We start from the raw sequence: 18,726 nt of genomic DNA, 5'->3' as shown, positions 1-18,726 counted from the left end.
TTTCCAAATATTCTGAAATGTTACTTTTAAGTATATTTACAAAGGCTATGAAATTCTAAAGGTGTTAAAAAACAAAAAAATCAAAAATAATATAGACAAAATCTTAAGGAGCCATTTAGTCTATATTCATAGACCAAAGCTTTTCAAATGAATCAAGCAGATAAAAATCTATTATTTTAATGATTTCCAGAAAGGAAGACATTCATTCATGTTCTTGTTTAACAACATGGTAGAGGGTCAAGTGCAGAGCCAAGATCTGAGGAGACAGAGCTGATGAGCCAGTTCCTTTCCTGAAGGCAATTGCTGATCATCCAGTAGGGAGATAAACTAAATATCAATGAATACAAAACTGTGGGCAATGTGCTGTCAGAGGGGTACACATTCTTCACGACAGGAGCCCCAGAGGAGGACTTCTAACTGAACTACCGGAAGCTGGGGAGTCTTCTAAGATGACATTATGCTGAAGCTGCAGCTGAGAAGCTGGATTTACTAAACTGAAGGCCTTCTACACCTTCAGGGCACTGCAGACACAAGTTGTTGTTTATGGCTGAGGCACAAGGAACAAAAGGGGACATCCTGAAAAAGGGGCTGGAGAAAGGTAAGTGAAGGCCAAATCATGAAGTGCTTTCTTGGGGCCATTCTTTAGAGTGTAACTTTCTGCAAACAGTGATAGGAAGTCAATAAATGCCCCACAAGCCAACATCAGATTCGGATCAGATTCGGATTTGTGTTCGAGAATGATCACTTTAGGAACCATGCAGAGGGCGGATGACAAAGACCAGAGGCAGCGAGACAGACCCCCGGGAAAGAAAAATACAACGATCCAAGCAGGAAATGATGAAAGTCTCAGCCTAAGGCTTTTTAACATTGGAGATGGAAAGGAAACTTTTTGTTTTTGTGGTGCAGAATTTTTTCTCCAATGAAATCTTATGTGAAACATTACAATATAAAACCAGTAACTGCAGAGCTGATGGAGGGAGAGGTGGAAGATGTGAGTCACTCTGCTCTGCACTGGCTCCTGGCATCCCTGAGACCCCTCTAAGAAACACATTTTGACAACCCCTGGATCAAAGAGACATATTTAAGATGTAGAATCAATGCTTCCACCCATGTTATTTAATAAACTCTTGTGGTGTCTGATAATCTGTAGTGTCAAACTGTTCTTCGCTATCTAAAGTAAATCTCTTCAAGAGTTCATAAGAAGGTTTGTCTTATTTCTTTGGATGTCAAATAAATATTGCACTTGATAAATCTCTCAGTGTGTCTCTAGCCTCTGCAAGCATACATCAAAACCCAGTTAATTATAGACTTGTGGAAGCTGACCTTCTGACCCTCCATTTCTCAAATCCATCTGGGTGTGATGTCTCTGGACCCAGACTGCATGAACAATTCAACTGTTTAAACTGTCACCTAATTTTATTATATATTCTCTCCTTTGGGAGACTCATACACCTACATGTTTTCAATCTTTGCCTATAACTGGGTGATGATGTCCAAATATCAACAGTTAGGTCTGACTGACTCTATTTTCCACTCCTGATTTGCAGTTCCTAGTGGACATGTTTTTAGTTTTTTTGTTGTGGTGGTTTTGTTTTGTTTTGTTTTTTAGATGGAGTCTCGCTTTCTCACCCAGGCTGGAGGTCAGTGGCACGATCTCAGCTCACTGCAACCTCTGCCTCCTGGGTTCAAGTGATTCTCCTGCCTCAGCCTCCCAAGTAGCTGGGACTACATGCATATGCCACCACACCTGGCTAACTTTTTTACTTTTAATACATACAGGGTTTTACTGTGTTAGCCAGGATGGTCTAGATCTCCTGACCTCGTGATCCGCCTGCCTTGGCCTCCTAAAGTGCTGCGATTACAGGCATGAGCCACCATGCCTGGCCATGGATATGTTTTATTAGGCTTCGCCCAGCCGTGGACATGTTTGATTAGGCTTCACAGATAGCAGTGCTGGTCAAGATGAGCCTTATCCCTACCCCACACCTACTCTCTGCCAGTTTTGCTCACTAAGCTGAGTATGCTGCCACTAGTGAGTACCCAGCAATCATCCTGAGCCACTCCTCTCTCAACCCCACCAAACTGCCTCAGTTTCTGTGGCCTGTCGTTTCCGCCATCTTAAAACCACTCAAAGCTGATGGTCCTGCCTCCCGCGGCTTCCATCTAGCTACCTGAAATTACCATGGCAGAGACTGTGGTGCTCACCAAGCACCTATCTGCTTCCCCCACCCCCCTACCCCGTTTTCTAGCTTGCTGTGGTTAGGCAAAGCCATGGAATTGGCTGTGACTACAAGAAGAAATGGCATGTATTACTTCCATTGTGAAGCATAAAGGAGCCACTGCAAACCCTTGCAGTTGTCTCTCCCCTGATGTGGTGACTAAAAAGGTCTTGTGTTGGAGATAGTGCAGTCAAAAGATGGCAGAGTCTGGGTCCCTGAGTGCCACTGTGGAACAGACCCACCTCACCTCCCGCTGTCTTGTGTAGGTCATCGAGAAAGAGTGAGAAATACCCTCCTGTTGTGCTAAGCCAGTGAGATTTAAGCATTGTTTGTTACCACGTCATAACCTAGCTTATGCTGACTAACATGCTTACTGGGTTGTCTCCTCTTCTTCAAGACAGCCTTGCTTCAGTACTCTATACCACCTCAGAGACCACAGTCTCTGCCATGGTAATGGAAGCCATGGGAGGCAGGAGAGGAGACCGTCAGCTTTGAGCGGTTTTAAGATGGCTGAAATGACATTTTATCATGTCACAAGTACTTCTTCACGTATCTTGCACAAAACTCTTCAGTAGCCCCTCATATCAGGCAAACCATAAACCTGGAAGTCTCTTGCAGGTCTATAAAGGGCTTGTGATGGTCTGCCACAGCTTGCCTTACAGCCTCACCTCCCACTGGCCCTCAAAGCATCCCGGCACACTCTCCCCAGGCCCAACTGTCTGCATATCCTGCAGGGAGCCTGTTTACTCACTTCTAGGTCCCGAAGCAGGCTGCGGCCTGTCTGTAACATTCTCTCCATCTTCACTCTCCTCTTTGGGCAAACTCCTGTCCCTCACACAGGACTGCAAGTCTCAGCTCAGGTACATTTTATCTTAGTATTTCATTTTATTGTGGTAAAAACACTTAACATGAGGCTCACCACTTAACAAATTTTTAAATGGACAATACAGTATTGTTGACTCTAAGTACAATGTTGTACAGCAAATCTCTAGGGCCCATTCATCTTGCTTGACTGAAGCCTTATGCCTGTTGATTCATAATTCTCTATTCCCCCCTCCTGCTATTCCCTGGCAAACGCCATTTCATTCTTTGGTTCTATGAATCTGACTATTTTGGATACTTCATATAAGTGGAATAATGAGTATTTGTCTTACTGTGACTGGCTTATTTCACTTAGCTTGATGCCCTCCAGGTTCATCATGTCGTTGCATATTATAGAATGTCCTTCCTTTTTAAGGCTGATAATATTTCAATGTATATATCATATATTCTCTATCTATTCATCTGTCAATGGACATTTAGGTTATATCTACATCTTGGCTATTGCGAATAGTGCTGCAATGAATATAAGAGTGGCTGATATCTCTTTAAGATCCTGGTTTCAACTCTTGTAGATAAATATCCAGAAGTGGGATAGCTGGATCATATATATGGAAGTTCTATTTTTAATTTTTTGAGGAACCTTCATAGTATTTTCTGTAACAGCCTCACTATTTTGCATTTCCACCAACAGTGTGCAAGTGTTCCTATTTCTCCACATCCTCATCAACACGTTTTGTCTTTTGTTTTTTGTTTTTTTTTGTTGTTTGTTTGTTTGTTTTGATGATATCCATCTGGACAGGTGTGAAGTGAAATCTCATGGTGGTTTTTATTTGCATTTTCCTAATGATTTGTAACATCGAGCATTTTTTCTTATACTTGTTGGCCATTTGTATCTTCTTTGGAGAAATGTCTATTCAAAACCTTACTTCATTTTTAAATCAGGTCATGTGGCTTTTTGCTATTGAATTATAGAAGTTCCTTATACATTTTGGAGATTAGTCCCTTATCAGATAGATGGTTCATGGACAGTTTCTTTCATTTCATCAATTGCCTTTTCACTCCATTGATTGTTTCCTTTGCTCCACAGGAGCTTTTTAGTTTGATAGAGTCTTATGGTGTTTTATTTTGTTGATGGTGTTTTCATGTTATATCCATGAAGTCATTGCCAGACAAAGTCATAAAGTTTTCCCTATGTTTTCTTGGAGGTTTAGAGTTTTGGGTCTTAGGTTTAAGTTTCTAATATATTTGAGTTGATTTTGTATATAATAGAAAGGTACAATTTCATTCTTTTGCGTGTTTCCCAGTACCATTTGCTGAAGAGAAAAGTCTTTCTCCATTGTGTATTCTTGGCACCCTTGTCAAAGATCAGTTGACCATATATGTGTGAGTTTATTTCTGGGTTCTCCATTCTGTTTCACAGGGTGATATCTCCATCTTTATGACAGTATACACTCTTTTAATTACTGCAGCATTGTAATATAATTTGAAATCAAGAAGTGTGAGACCTCCAACTTTGTCCTTCTTTCTCAGGATTGCTTTAGCTATTGGTGGTCATCGGTGGTCCCATATGAATTTTGAAATTGTTTTTTTTCTTTTCTGTAAAAGAGAAAATTGGGATTTTGATAGGTATTTCACTGAATCTGTAGATTGCTTTGGACGTTTTTCGGATACATTTTTTTATGTGGATGCCATTCCTGACTCCAACAGGCAGAGGTAACTCCACCTAAAACCAAACTCCACAGTATTCTGTACTGAACTCTAGAACATATCACACAAAAAGTCGCATAGTTCCTTTTTTACTTTGTTCCCTTCGTCCTTTACTCCCCTGTCTTTTTGTCTATTCCATTGTTACCTCTAGTTTCCAGCAACACAAAATGCATCATAGTGAATAGCACAAAAAGAAACAACTAACAAAAAAAATTAAAACAAAAGCAACACTAGAGCTTTTACAAACTGAATTTTACAAAATAATTCAAAAGGTTGTGTTCTTTTCTTTTCAACTCTTACTGAAAATAGGGAATGTGCCTCTTGTAGATACCACAGAGTAATTCCATATATATTCAGATATTGAGTTCATTTCTTTTTAATGATTGAGTATAATTATACAGGAGAAAGGACCTGCAGGAAAAGAGGAATTAAGTTAAAGTCTAAATTTGTATCTGACTATCATTGCTACTGATGTGCAGGCAAAGCCCAAGCAATTACCATTCCCTGAATCTAAAATTAAGGTCTTCAAAATTTTCATAATGATGTGTTAAGCTTGATAGTGTGGAATATTATTGGCTTTATTCTAACTTGAATGTTTTCTGTTTTCTTAATTATCATGGTTGTTTTTATTAAAGAAAAAAACTTAGTTTGATAAAATAAATTAAATTTTGTTAAATTTTGATCCATTACAAAATATTTTATACTTTTAATGAATATGCATAGAAAGAGCCATGTAAACATTTTAAGAAATGGATTAATTTTTTGCATTGTTTCTGATTAAACAATTATGGAGACTATAACAAAGAAATCAGTTCTTCCTCTGCTTTAATTTTCTGACCAGGCACTTCTAGGAATTCTTATATAGGGATTCTTAAAGTTACTTGCTTTCAGCTAGAAAATGGAAACGTCTCTGAAACTAAATGACTTCATAACTTGAAAAACGTTTACAGACTCAAAGAGCTGTGATTTTTGAAATTTCTTCTCTTGTTTGGCTCCAAAACAAATGCATACAAAACTTCAAAATCTAAAGAAAGAGGGAAAAGACCAATTTAGAATTTAAAATTGGTTGATGTCCGTTAATCAGTCTAGAAATGAACTGATAAGTGTTAGGGCTACTTAAAATTAAATCATATCAGAATATGTGGAAAATTCTAAACTTTACTGTGAGGATGAAGTGGGGCAGGAATTAGACTCAAATGGTAAAGTTGACCTTAATTATCAGTTCTGCAATCTAATATTTATTTATTTTTGTAGACACACATTCTTTCATTAAGCAGCAATTTATTGATCATCTTTATTATATAAAACATTGCATTAGTTGTCAGTTTAAGTAACACCTGATCTAGTTCCAGCTTAAATATAGAGGAATTGATAAAACTTTACTCTATAAATGCTTCAATTTTTTAATACTTTGACTAAGATCATGCAAAATATATATATTTTGTGCATTATATATTATATATATGTATGTGTATATATATGGGGTGTGTGTGTATATATATACACACACCAGTAAAAAATCTAGTGATGCCCAGTGATTCTATTTGCTGGGTGGACATGGTATTCCTTGTCCTCCACGTCTCATCCATTGAACTGTAATTTACAAACCTTCTCATTAGCTTGGACCATTTTGGCAAGGATTTGATTTGGCAGCTTCACATACAGACTTTTTCTGCCCTTGAAAATATAATAGAGCACTCTGTAGCCATAACATGTTACCAGCTTTCACAACCCACATGAAATACGCAAGTACAAATGCAAACAAGGTGGAAGGAGCTGAAGGGCAGGGGAGTGAGTATTAGGAAGAGCATATCCCCAGGTTTCCTCTCCTGTTCAGAAGGGCAGGCACAGGAAAGAGCCTCAGGCAGTGTGGAGACGGAGAGAGGGTGCCAGCTGGCCTCGCAGTTCAAGTGTGGAGTCGGAGGGCTCGTGGAGATCTACATCCTCTGGAATCCCACAGTTCATTATGCAGTCCCCTCACGTGGCTTTCCTTATGCTCTGTTTTCCTCATTTCAGTGTGGAGGAAACCAACGCTAAAAATGTGTGCTGCATACCACATTAACTTTATTTCTTCCTGATTTACGCTCTTTTCTCTCTGAGGAAGATGCAATGTGGCTTGGTTCTCTGATTCATTTCCCTTAAACTCTCTGTTCTCTGCCAGGTTAACCCCAGGAAAGGTCATGACAGGTGCAGCTGCACTGGTTCATGTTATTTCATACCTTGTCACCTTCGTTTCCCTTTTGAGTCGTGTTTTGTTGGTTTCACTTTAAATTATGAAATGGATTGCTCCCTGGAGTGCATGACATCATTCACATTTAATGGATGTGACATGGAAATTAAATGCTTTTAAACCCTTCTGAAACAGTAGTCAGAGGATGCATTACCACACTGAATCCATTTCTAGTAAAATATTTAATTTAAAAATTTGTAGCAACATGTCAGTAAATGGCAGGCTTCCAGCTAGTGCTTGTGGAAACCGCACATTTTGGGGGGTAAAAAATCTGTGGACAGTAATACAAGATGCCCTTGTCAACCTAATCATCCTCCAGTTGTATACAACATGCTCACATCTGGTTCTGGAGAACAGAAAATGGTATCTCTTTTCCTTTTTCATAACTCTAACATCTGGCTGAGTATCTAGGTACAGTGGGTGCCTAGTAAATGTTGACTGAAAGAATTATCTACTAAATGATTGAACATATAAATTTGAATACTCACTTATAGATGACTGAAATGATAAAAGATTCTCTTTCTTCATATTCTCAAGATAAGCACTGTAACATGATAAAGTGCTTTCTTCTTCCAGAGAATGAGAACACACAGTTGAATATTTGCCATCTCTCTGGTCTTTCTGGATAAAACATCCTTTGACTACCTCTCTAATCTAATCTCCTGCTGCTTCCACCCTGACCCCAAATCAATTCCAGGTTCCCGCACCTCTATCCTGTTCCCTGTAAATATGCCAAAGACTTTCACACCCAGAGCCTTTGTCCTCCAGTTCTCCTGTCTGGGATGCCCTTCCTTCACTATCCCCCTGCCATGCTTCCTGGCTTCATTGAGGGCTCTGGTCAAGCATAACCTCAGAGACGTCATCTTTAATCATCCTAATTAGAAAGCACACTTTTCCCATCCTCTTCTTTCCAGTACTGTTGCCATGTGACATCATATTTATTTATTTGCTTATTTTTCTGCCCTTCCACTAGAGCATTCACTCCATGAGAACAAGAACTTGCCTGTTTTGTTCACTGTGTATCCTCCCTCGGTGTCCAGAACAGTGCCTGTCAATAAATATTTGGAAAACGAATAAACAAATTTAGAGCATATTTGGCTAGCAAGAGGTTTAATGGGGAGGTAGAGCCTATGGTGGAAAGAAAATTAGCTTGGGGTGAAAAGGATTCAGTTCTATAATATCACTTACTAATGGAGACCTTGGACAAATTATTTGACTTCACTGAGTCTCAGCTTCCCCCTCAATAAAAAAGGCATAGTAGCCTCTGTGTTGAGAAAACATAAGGATACAGCAGCTTCAGAAACGATCAAGACAGAAACAGACAGCTACATACATTGGTCATGAAGCTGAAGAGCATGAAGCCATGATTAGTTGGGGTTGAAGAATACTAGGTTAGTTGTAGAGTGACATTTCTAAAAGTCTGTATCCTACCTGCAGTTTGGAATCTATTTCTCCATTTCCTTCAAAGCAATTAATTATTATAGCAAATTAATTCAAATTGACAATGAAAATTTAAAAATTGCTAAGACATTTAGAAAACTTCAAAGTGTCCTTGATGTCACTTAGAAACAAGAATTGCAGTACAAATTTTTCCCTTGCTGTCTTCCCTGAATCCCTTCTCCAACTCTCCTACTCCTTTCCATGTATTCTGGAGGGGTTTCCAATCAAGGACTCCCCTTTTCCACTAACGAACTGGCATGTGGCCCTGGCTGGCCAGTTGGCATCATTTAATCTGGGACTGATTTAATCATTGGCAAAAAGCAGGTTTCTTTCCTTCTGCAATGACTATGCATTCAGGTTGCCTTACTTTTCACCACATGGAAAGGACCAGTTTAACTAGAAATGATACCAACACAGAGAAGTAGAGTTTAGAGACGAAGAGAGAAAACGTCCTGATGACATCTAAACGTGTCTGAAGTTAGCTCCTCTACTTTTTGTACCTAGACTTTTCAAGTAACGTGAACCAACAAATTATCTTGTCTTTAAGCAAGCTAGTTTGAATTGTAAGAGGCCTAGCAAATACAGAAGGATATGGGGAAATAGGAGAGAACAAGACAGGACTTGATCCAAAACACAGAAGCAATAAGATGAAAAAAAAATGTTGCACTAATCCCTGCATTTCATAAAAGAAAAGTTTTTCACACCTACCTACTCACATCCCAAGTCCCTATTTTCATCAGATTCTTACCTCCAACCCTGGCCAGGGGAGCCCCAGTAGTAGCTGGGGGCTGAAGAAATCCCAAATTTCACTATCAGGTAAGGAGTGATGCGGGGATAGAGGTTCCAGCACTGTTACTAGTTAGCAAGAAGGGAGTCATGTTCCTGTCATCCAGGTTGGACTCTCTATATATTTATACACAGAATCACAAATACCTAAACAGATGGTTTCTGAAATACTATTAGTACAAGTCAATTGGGCTCAACAAGCAAACAGGATACTTACAAGCAAACATTTGAAACACTACATTCCTAAATTGAAGACCGTTGATAATTTTTACCACTATAAACGTGTGTATGAGTGTGTATGTGTGTGTGTGTGATGTATATGATTATTCATTCTTAGCTACAAAAGAGTAACAGTTTTTAAAGTATGGTACAGGGAACCCTGGAGGCCCCTGACACACCTTCAGAGGGCCCATAATAATTCTGAGACATTATTTGCCTTTTCACTCTCATTTTAGGGAGGGATATTATTCATGTATTTTAATTGAGATAAAATACACATTACATAACATTTACCATTTTATTCATTTTAATTGTACAGTTCAGTGGCATCAAGTACATTCACATTGCTGTATAGCCATGTGATTGATTTTTTTTTTTTTTTTTTTTTTTTTTTGAGATGGAGTCTTGGCCGGGCGAGCTCCGCCTCCAGGTTTTCACGCCATCTCCTGCCTCAGCCTTCTCCGGTAGTCTTGGACTATCTACAGGCGCCACCACCTCTCGCTGCCGGTTGCTATTGTTTTTGGTTATTTTTTTAGTATGTTTATGTACGTTGTGGTTTTTCATCTTGTGTTTAAGCCCAGGATGGTCCTCCGATCTCCTGACCTCGTGATCCACCATCTCGGCTCCAAAGAAGTGCTGGGATTAACAGGCTTGAGCCACCGGCGCCCGCCGGCCGTGATTGATTTTTAATATCAGCTACTGAGGTACAGATTTATACAGACTACAGAGTTACTCACAATTTTTATCGGTATACAGTCGGCTGGTGAGTTTTGGCATCAATGTATTAGCTAGCCCCCCCCCCAATCACAACAACCACCAAAGTATAGGATATTTCCATCACTCCCCAAAGTTCATCTGTGCACTTTATAGGTAACCCCTTCTTTCTTGGCTGTGAGAATCCACAGACCTGCTTTCTTTCACCATATTTACACCATTTCTAGAATTTCACATAAAAGAATTATACAGTATGTATCTTTTATGTCTGGCTTCTTTCACTTAACAGAAGTGAAATTTATGCATGTTTTTGTGTGTACCAGTATTTTGTTCGTTTTTTTGTTACTGAATGGTATTCCATTGTATGGATGTACCACAGTTTGTTTATCCATTTATCATCTATAAGATGTTTGAGTTGTTTCCAGTTTGTGGCTAGAATGAAGCTTCTGGAACAAATTGTTGTACAAAAATATGCTTTCATTTATCTTGGATGAATACCTAGGAGATGGATGACTGGGCATATTGTAAATATATGTGTGACTTTATAAAGAGCTGCTGAACTGTATTCCAAAGTAACTGTTCCATTTTGTATTTCCACCATCAATGTGTGAGAATGACATATGGTCTACATCCTTCTCAACACTAACTAGTTTTTTTGATTTTTAAATTAATTTATGTTTTTAATTGACACATAAGAATTGTACGTATTTGTGGGCACATAGTGATGTTTTGATACATACAGTGTTTAGTGATCAGATCAAGGCAATTAGCATATCCATCGTCTCAAACATTTATTCCTCCTTTGTGTTGGAAACGTTTAATATTCTCTCTTCTAGCTATTTCTAAATATATACTATTGTTAATTATAGTCATTCTACAGTGCTATCAAACATTAAAACTTATTCCTTTTGCCTAGCTGTAATTTTGTATACTTTAACAAATCTCTTCTTATCTCCCCCTTTCTCTTACACTTCCCAGCTTCTAGTAGCCTCTCTTCTACTTTTTACTTCAGAGAAGAACTTTTTTTTTGTTCCCACATAGAAATTAGATCATGTGATGTTTAACTTTCTGTTTCTGGCCTATTTCGCTTAACATGATGTCCTCCAGTTTCAGCCATGTTGCCATGCATGACAAGATTTTATTATTTTTAAAGGTTGAGTAATATTCCATTGTGTACATACCACATTTTCTTAATTTATTCATCTGTTGTTGGACACTTGGATTGACTTTATATCTTGGCTATTGTGAATAGTGCTACAATAAACATGATGGTGTAGATGTCTTTTCAATATAATATTTGCCTTTCCTTTGGATAAATGCCCAGTTGTGGGCTTGCTGAATCATATAGTAGTCCTATTTTGGGTTATGAGAAGAACCTCCATACTGTTCTCTGTAGTGGCTGTACTAGTTTACATTCCCACCAACAGTGGGTAAAGATCCCTTTCCTCCACATCCTGGCTGGCGTTTGTCATTTTTTGTCTTTTTGATAACAGCCATCCTACCTGGGATGAGATGATATCTCATTGTAGTTCCGGTTTTGTTTCCCTGATGATTAGTGATGTTGAATACTTTTTCATATATGTGTTGGTCATTTGTCTGTCTTCTTTCGAAAAATATCTATTCAGCTAGTTTGCCCATGTTTTAATTGGAGGTTTTTTTGTTTGCCATTGAGATCTTTGAGTTCCTTGCATATTCTGAATTTCAATCTCCTGTGAGATGAATAGTTTGAAAAAATATTCTCCCATTCTGTAGGTTGTCTCTTCACTCTTGATTTTTACTTTGCTGCACAGAAGCTTCTTAGTTTGATTCAATCCCATTTGTTTACTTTTGCTTTTGACCGTTGTGCTTTAGAGGTCTTATTCACAAAATATTTTCCCAGACAAGCAACCTGAAGCATTTCCCCTATGTTTTCTTCTAGTAGTTATATACTTCCAAGTTTTACATTTAGATCCTAACCAATTCTGAGTTGGTTTTTGTATATAGTGAGAGACGGGAATCTGATTTTATTCTTCTGCATATGGATATCCAGTTTTTCCAGCACCATTTATTGAAAGAGTGTCTTTTCCCAATGAATGTTTTGGCACCTTTGTCAAAGATCAGTTGGCTGTGGATATGTCAGTTAATTTTGGGGTTCTGGGTTCTGTTTCATTGGTCTATGTGTCTGTTTTTAATGCCAGTACTATGTTGCTTTGGTTACTATAGCTTTGTAGTATATTTTGAAGTCTGGAAATGTGATGCCTTCAGTTTTGTTATTTTTGCTTAGGATTGCTATGGCTATTCAGGGTATTTTGTGGTTCCATACAAATGTTAAGAATTTTTTTCTATTTCTTTGAAGACGATCATTGATTTTTTTTAGGGATTGCATTAAATATATAGATCACTTTGGATAGTAATCATTTTAACAGTATTAATTTTCCAGTCTATAAATTTGGGATGATTTGGAATGTCTTTCCTTTTTTGTGTGCACTTCTTTAATTTCTTTCATCTGTGTTTTATAGTTTTCCTTGCAGAGATCGTTCACCTCCTTGGTTAAATTTATTCCTAGGTAATTTGTATTTATAGCAATTGGAAATGAAATTACTCTCTTGATTTGTCTGTCAGCTAGTTAGGTGTTCATGTGTGAAACACTACTGACTTTTATATGTTGATTTTGTACCCTGCAACTTCACTGAATTTGTTAATCAATTCTAAGAGTTTTTTGGTACAGTCTTTAGGATTTTCTATATATAAGATCATGGCATCTGCAAACACAGGCAATATGACTTCTTCCTTACCAATCTGGATGCCCTTAATTTCTGCCTCTTGCCTAATTGTTCTGGCTAGGACTTCTAGAACTATACTGAATACGAGTGCTAAGAGTAGCTTGTCTTGTTCCAGTTGTTCCCTGTCCAGTGTGTTGTTAGCTGTGGATTTGTCTCATATGTTCTTGATTGTATTGATGTATTCTCCTTCTATACCTAGTTTATTGAGAGTTTTTATCATAAAGAAATGTTGAATTTTATTAAATGTTCTTTTGGCATCTAATGAGAGGATATATGGTTTTTGTTCTTCATTCTGTTATTGTGATGGATCATGTTTATTGATTTGTGTATGTTGAACTATCCTTACATCCCTGGGATAAATCCTACTACATCACAGTGTTTGATCTTTTTATGTGCTGTTTGATTCAGTTTGCTAGTCTGTTGTTGAGGATTTGTACATGTGTATTCATTAGGGGTATTGGTCTGTAGTTTTCTTTTTTTGTTGTGTCCTCATCTTGTTTTGGTGTCATGGTTATGCTGACCTCATAGAATGAGTTTGGAAGAATTCTCTCCACTTCAAATTTTTGGAATAGTTTGAGAAGAATTGGTATTTGTTCTTTAAAAGTTTTGTAGAATTCAGCATTGAAGCTCTCTGGTTATAGACCTGTCTTTATTGGGAGACGTTTTATTACAGATTCAATCTTGTTATCCATTATTCGTATGTTTAAGTTTTCTCTCTCTTCTTGGTTTAATCTTGGTAGGTTGTATGTGTCCAGAAATTTATCCATTTTCTCTAGCTTTTCAAATTTAGTGGTATATAGTTATTCATAATAGTTTCTAATGATCCTTTGTATTTCTCTGGCATCAGTTGTGATGTCCTTTTTTGCAGATCTGATTTTATTTATTTATTTGGGTCGTCTCTCTTTTCTTAGTCTAGCTAATAGTTTGTCAATTTTGTTTATCTTTTCAAAAAGCAACTTTTTGTTTCATTGAGTTTTTTCCTATTTTGTTAGTCTCAATTTTTTTTATGCTCTGAACTTCATTATTTCTTTTCTTCTGCTAGTTTTGAATTTAGTTTGTTCTTGTTTTTCTAATTCCTTAAGGTGTATCATTAGGTTGTTTACTTGAAATCTTTCTTTTTTATGTAAGAATTTATTGCTATAAACTTGCGTCTTAATACTATGTTTGCTGTGCCCCATAGGTTTTGGTATGTTGTGTTTCTATTTTCATTTGTTTCAAGGAATGTTTACATTTCCTTCTTAATTTCTTCCTTCGCTCATTGGTTGGACAGGTGCTTTTTGTTTCATTTACATGTATTTGTACAGTTCCAAATGTTCCATAGTCCTCTTATTATTGATTTCTATTTTTTCATTGTGGTCAGATAAGATACTTGATATGACTTATTTTTTAAAATTTTTTTGAGATCACTTTTATTCTTTCACAAAAAATCAGAAGAGTTTTCCAGTGGCACAACAGTTAAATAAAGAAGTAGATGTGAGAATTTAGCTATCTCCTATCAAACTAGATGTTAATGAGCTATTTTTTAAAAAAATCCCACTCTTTGAAAATAATAGTTATTTTCACAAGATATGTGTTATTGATATTTAATATAAAATGGTTTATTAATAGTTTTTAAATGAGTAATACCATACTTTGTAAATTATCTCAATTTTTTAAATTTCTGAAAATTGGATAGATATTACCTATAAAAATAAAATATCGTTGAGGCCCTTATATAATTTTTAAGACGTGTAAGAGGGCTCCTGAGACTAAAAAAGTTTGAAAAGGATTAATCAGCTTAAAGATATACTTAGGCACCATTGTATACTGGAATATTCAAAAATTTGGTTATCAAACTCTAAACTCTATTTTTTTAAAAGTCTGAAAACAGTGGCGATCCCCCAGAAAGAATTCTTATTATAATGTATAAAATGAATATTTTATATGATTTTACATGATTTCAAACTGTCCACAAGAAAGAAAATTTTTTTAATTTTTGTTACTCAATGTTATCTTTAGTACACTTATACCAGTCAAAAAGACACTATGTTAGTTATTATCATTTCCAGTTGAGAAGCGCCAAGCCCTTTATTAGGGTTGATGCAGAAAGTAATTGCAGGCCAGCGCGGTGGCTCACGCCTGTAAAATCCCCAGGTAGTGGGAGGCTGAGGCAGGTGGATTACTGAGGTCAGGAGTTCGAGACCAGCCCTGGCAATGCAGTGAAACCCTGTCTCTACTAAAACTACAAAAAAATAGCAAGGTATGCTGGATGGGCACCTGTAATTCCAGCTACTCAGGAGGGTCTGAGGCAGAAGAATTGCGCTTGACCTGGGGAGGTGAGTGTTTCAGTGAGCTGAGATCATGCCATTGCACTCCAGCCCTGGGTCCAACCAAAGGGGAAACTCCAATGTCAAAAAAAAAAAAAAAAAAAAAAAAAAAAAGTTGCGGTAATCGCAGTGTGCTCTAAAGTAGGTGATGGCAAACTTTTTTTTAAAGGATCAGATAATAGATATTTTCAGCTTTACAGGCCATGTGATCACTGTCTCAGCTGCCGACTCTGCCCTTATAGTATGATAGCTGCCAAAGGCAAAATGTAAACCAAGGAGTGATGTTGTGTTCAAAAAATAATTGACTTATAAACACCAATATTTGGATTTTGCAGAATTCTCATGTGTAATGAAATATTATTCTTCTTTTGGTTTTAAACATGTAAATATGTAAAGACTGTTCTTAGTTTATAGGCAGTGCAAAAACAAGTGGCAGGTTGGATTTGGTCTGCAGGCTATAGTTTGCCAACTCCTGTTCTAAAGTATGTTCTGTAGAGCTCTAATCATTTGAGACAAAGAGTTTCCTGAGTAAATAAGTTTGAGAAATGTTGCGGTGGAGGTTTAAACTGTATTTTATAACATAAAGCCTCTGTAATATCCTTCCCCCAAATTTCTTCTGTTTCACTGTTTATCAGGCCAATGCATCACAGAAATCTTTTTTCATTTTTTCAGATAATACCTGTTTATCTTTCTTACATTACTGTTCCATGGAATTTATGTTGGGAATTATTGCTCTTAAGGATTCCAAACTCAAATGCCTATAGATACCATGCATAACACCTCTGTATTATTTTCTCTATGTGAGAAAATAGCTGCTAACTGCTCACATCTGTACAATAACATTGTCTTTTAATCATGCACAGGGCAAACAAAATAACCAACAAAACATATCTTCAGTCTAGACACAGCCCTCAGATACCAATTTGCAACTGTTAGCATGTGGTATATTACAGGAAATGACATCACCGTTTCAAAATTCAATACAAAAAGGAAGGTATTTTGGACAGGTTGCTTCTCTTGACATGAATGATTCCGTATCATATGCAGCTGCATCCTCAGGGAATAATCAGAGAATAACATAGCAAAGACAAGGTACAGTAAGTTTGCTTTTGCTTTCGCCATTATGTAGCTGATCCTATGTGATTTTCAGGATGATGGTTCCCAAATTTTGTACAAACGAATACTCTCTGGAATCTTGTTAAAACGCAGATTCTGATTCTATGGATCTGGAGTGGGATCTGAAAGTCTGCCTTTCTAACAAGCTCCAGGTAATGCTGGTGATCCGTGGGTTCAGGTTCAGAAAGGGACTTTTTGCATTGCACAAATTCAGTGAAATTAAGTGACCTACAGGATAGAATCTGCATGTTCACAAGATCCCCAGGGGACTCGTATGCATATACAAGTCTGAGAAACACTGCTCTAGAGCCAGTTTCCATGAATGAATGTTCCCAATGCATTGGAGAATCCATCCAACTGTACTAAATAATTCTCTAGCAATAGTGAAATACAATCTGAATGTCTTTGAATAAATAAAGAAAGGAGATAAGAGAATTCCCTTCTAAGATTCTGTCTGTGGTCACTGCTTCACCTTGAAGAGCCTAGAAATGACTGATAAGGTAGCTCTGGCCTAATATCTGCTAATGAATCCACATTCACATCCATGAAACAAAAGGGAATGCAGAGCAAGAGTTTAAAGGTAAGTTATTTTAAAAAGTGATTTCAGGGACTGGCAAAAAGAGCTACATAATACAGCCACAACATTTCATTTCAAAAGTGCTAAGATTCAGTGACAATATTCTCATTAACGAAAACTGGTAGGATCACCATAGTGGGTAATCAGGGAAGCCACACCCTACATCCTGCAGCACATCCTTTAGGAGCTGACATGAAATGAAGAAGTTTCACTTCATTTTTCTAGTGAACTCATGACCTTCTTTGGGTGATGCTTCTCTTTATATCCCTCCAGAAGTGTTTGGTACTTATCATCTGGTCCACGATTTTAAGAGGGTCAACGCACTTCAGATCCAAACAGAAAAGAACACATTTAATGGTCTGATCATTATCCTTGGTTGACCCTGAGCTGTTATTCTGCATGAGGTGGTAATTTCAAGGCTTGATGCTCTCCCTCCCAACCAGAGATTATAGAATAGGGACACACACCCAGAATGGCTTATGGATATTATACATGGCAAATGTATGTAAACCAGAAACCATATGAAGATACTTAATATTTAGCAAATGAGCTCAAGAATATCAGATTTATGTTCTGAATAGAAGAATTGTAATTTGTGTGATTATTGTCCTAATATTGGGGGTGACAACTGCAACATTCCTTGGACTCAGGAATGCAGTATCTTAAATTTTTTATTTTATGTGAGGGGAAGTGAAATGGAGATTACGAAGGGCATTTTGTTTATAATCCAAGTATTAAAAATCATCAAGAAGTGTTTGGGACATCATGCTAAGGCACTGAGGGGAAAATGCAAAAACAAAACAGGTTTTTGTTGATAACACTGAAAGTTCAAAAGTGGAACCAAGAAGACTGAGCTCTTTAAAAGTGGTCATTTATGTTAAACAAAGGTGCCTACTTGAATGGAAGAGAGCAGCACAATTACGTTTGGCTCTGAGTCCAACCTGGCAGAGTGGTGCCTTTAGAGGGCACTTGAGCCCTGGAAAGTGTTCCCTGGGCACTGCATGAAGGGAGGAACCTAGTACATTCCCTTTGTTCACAGACCTAGCTTCCTAAATCACCCAACTCTTTTGCTACCTTTGTCTGTATTTCCTTTTTTTTTTTTTTTTTTTTCATTCCTTGGCTACAGGCCTAGCTTCCTCTTCAACCTCCCATCACAATTATCTTTTTATCCTTAAACTTAGGCACATTCAATCTCTTCTGGCTATTACTCTGGCCACTCATGACAACAGTGTTACTTCATTTTTCCAGTGAACTCATGACCTTCTTTGGGTGATGCCTCTCTTTATGTCACTCCAGAATTGTTTGGTACTCATCAGTTGGTCCACTTTTTTAAGCAGGGTAAACACACTTCAGATGTAATTAGAACAGAATACATTTAATAGTCTGATTAATATCCTTGGTTGACCCTGAGCTCTCATTCCACATCTTTTCATGAATATTTTCAGCTGTGTTTCTGTTCTCTCCAACACTAGATCCTTTCTTACTTGGGGAAAGATCTTCTTTTACTTTTTTAACTTTCACAAAAGTTAAAGTCCTATATTCACCAAAAACTTCCCAAATTTTGATGACTGAATGACTCTTAAGAAAGAAAAAATGTATATTGAATGTCTTCCATGTGCCCAGATTGATAATAGTTGCATAGGCTTTGTGACTTCAAAATATACTACAAAGTGGGGGGAGGGAAGGGGGTGGAGCAAGATGGCCGAATAGGAACAGCTCCAGTCTCCAACTCCCAGCGCGAGCGACACAGAAGACCGGTGATTTCTGCATTTTCAACTGAGGTACTGGGGTCATCTCACTAGGGAGTGCCGGACAATCGGTGCTGGTC

At 37.5% G+C, this 18,726-nt stretch overlaps 1 long non-coding RNA gene across 1 annotated transcript in view; it reads right to left on the bottom strand.

The window, feature by feature from the left end:
- The window catches only part of LOC108531852 (uncharacterized), a 52,184-nt gene that overhangs the window by 16,070 nt on the left and 17,388 nt on the right, over positions 1-18,726 (bottom strand). Inside the window, exon 2 of the long non-coding RNA XR_001886302.1 lies at positions 2,594-2,729. This is a non-coding gene — a long non-coding RNA (uncharacterized LOC108531852). The remainder of the gene's footprint in view (positions 1-2,593; positions 2,730-18,726) is intronic.

The sequence above is a fragment of the Rhinopithecus bieti genome, unplaced genomic scaffold, assembly GCF_001698545.2.
Source record: "Rhinopithecus bieti isolate Rb0 unplaced genomic scaffold, ASM169854v2 scaffold_9615, whole genome shotgun sequence".
Classification (NCBI taxonomy): Eukaryota; Metazoa; Chordata; class Mammalia; order Primates; family Cercopithecidae; genus Rhinopithecus; species Rhinopithecus bieti.
This window is presented reverse-complemented; position numbering and strand designations above follow the sequence as displayed.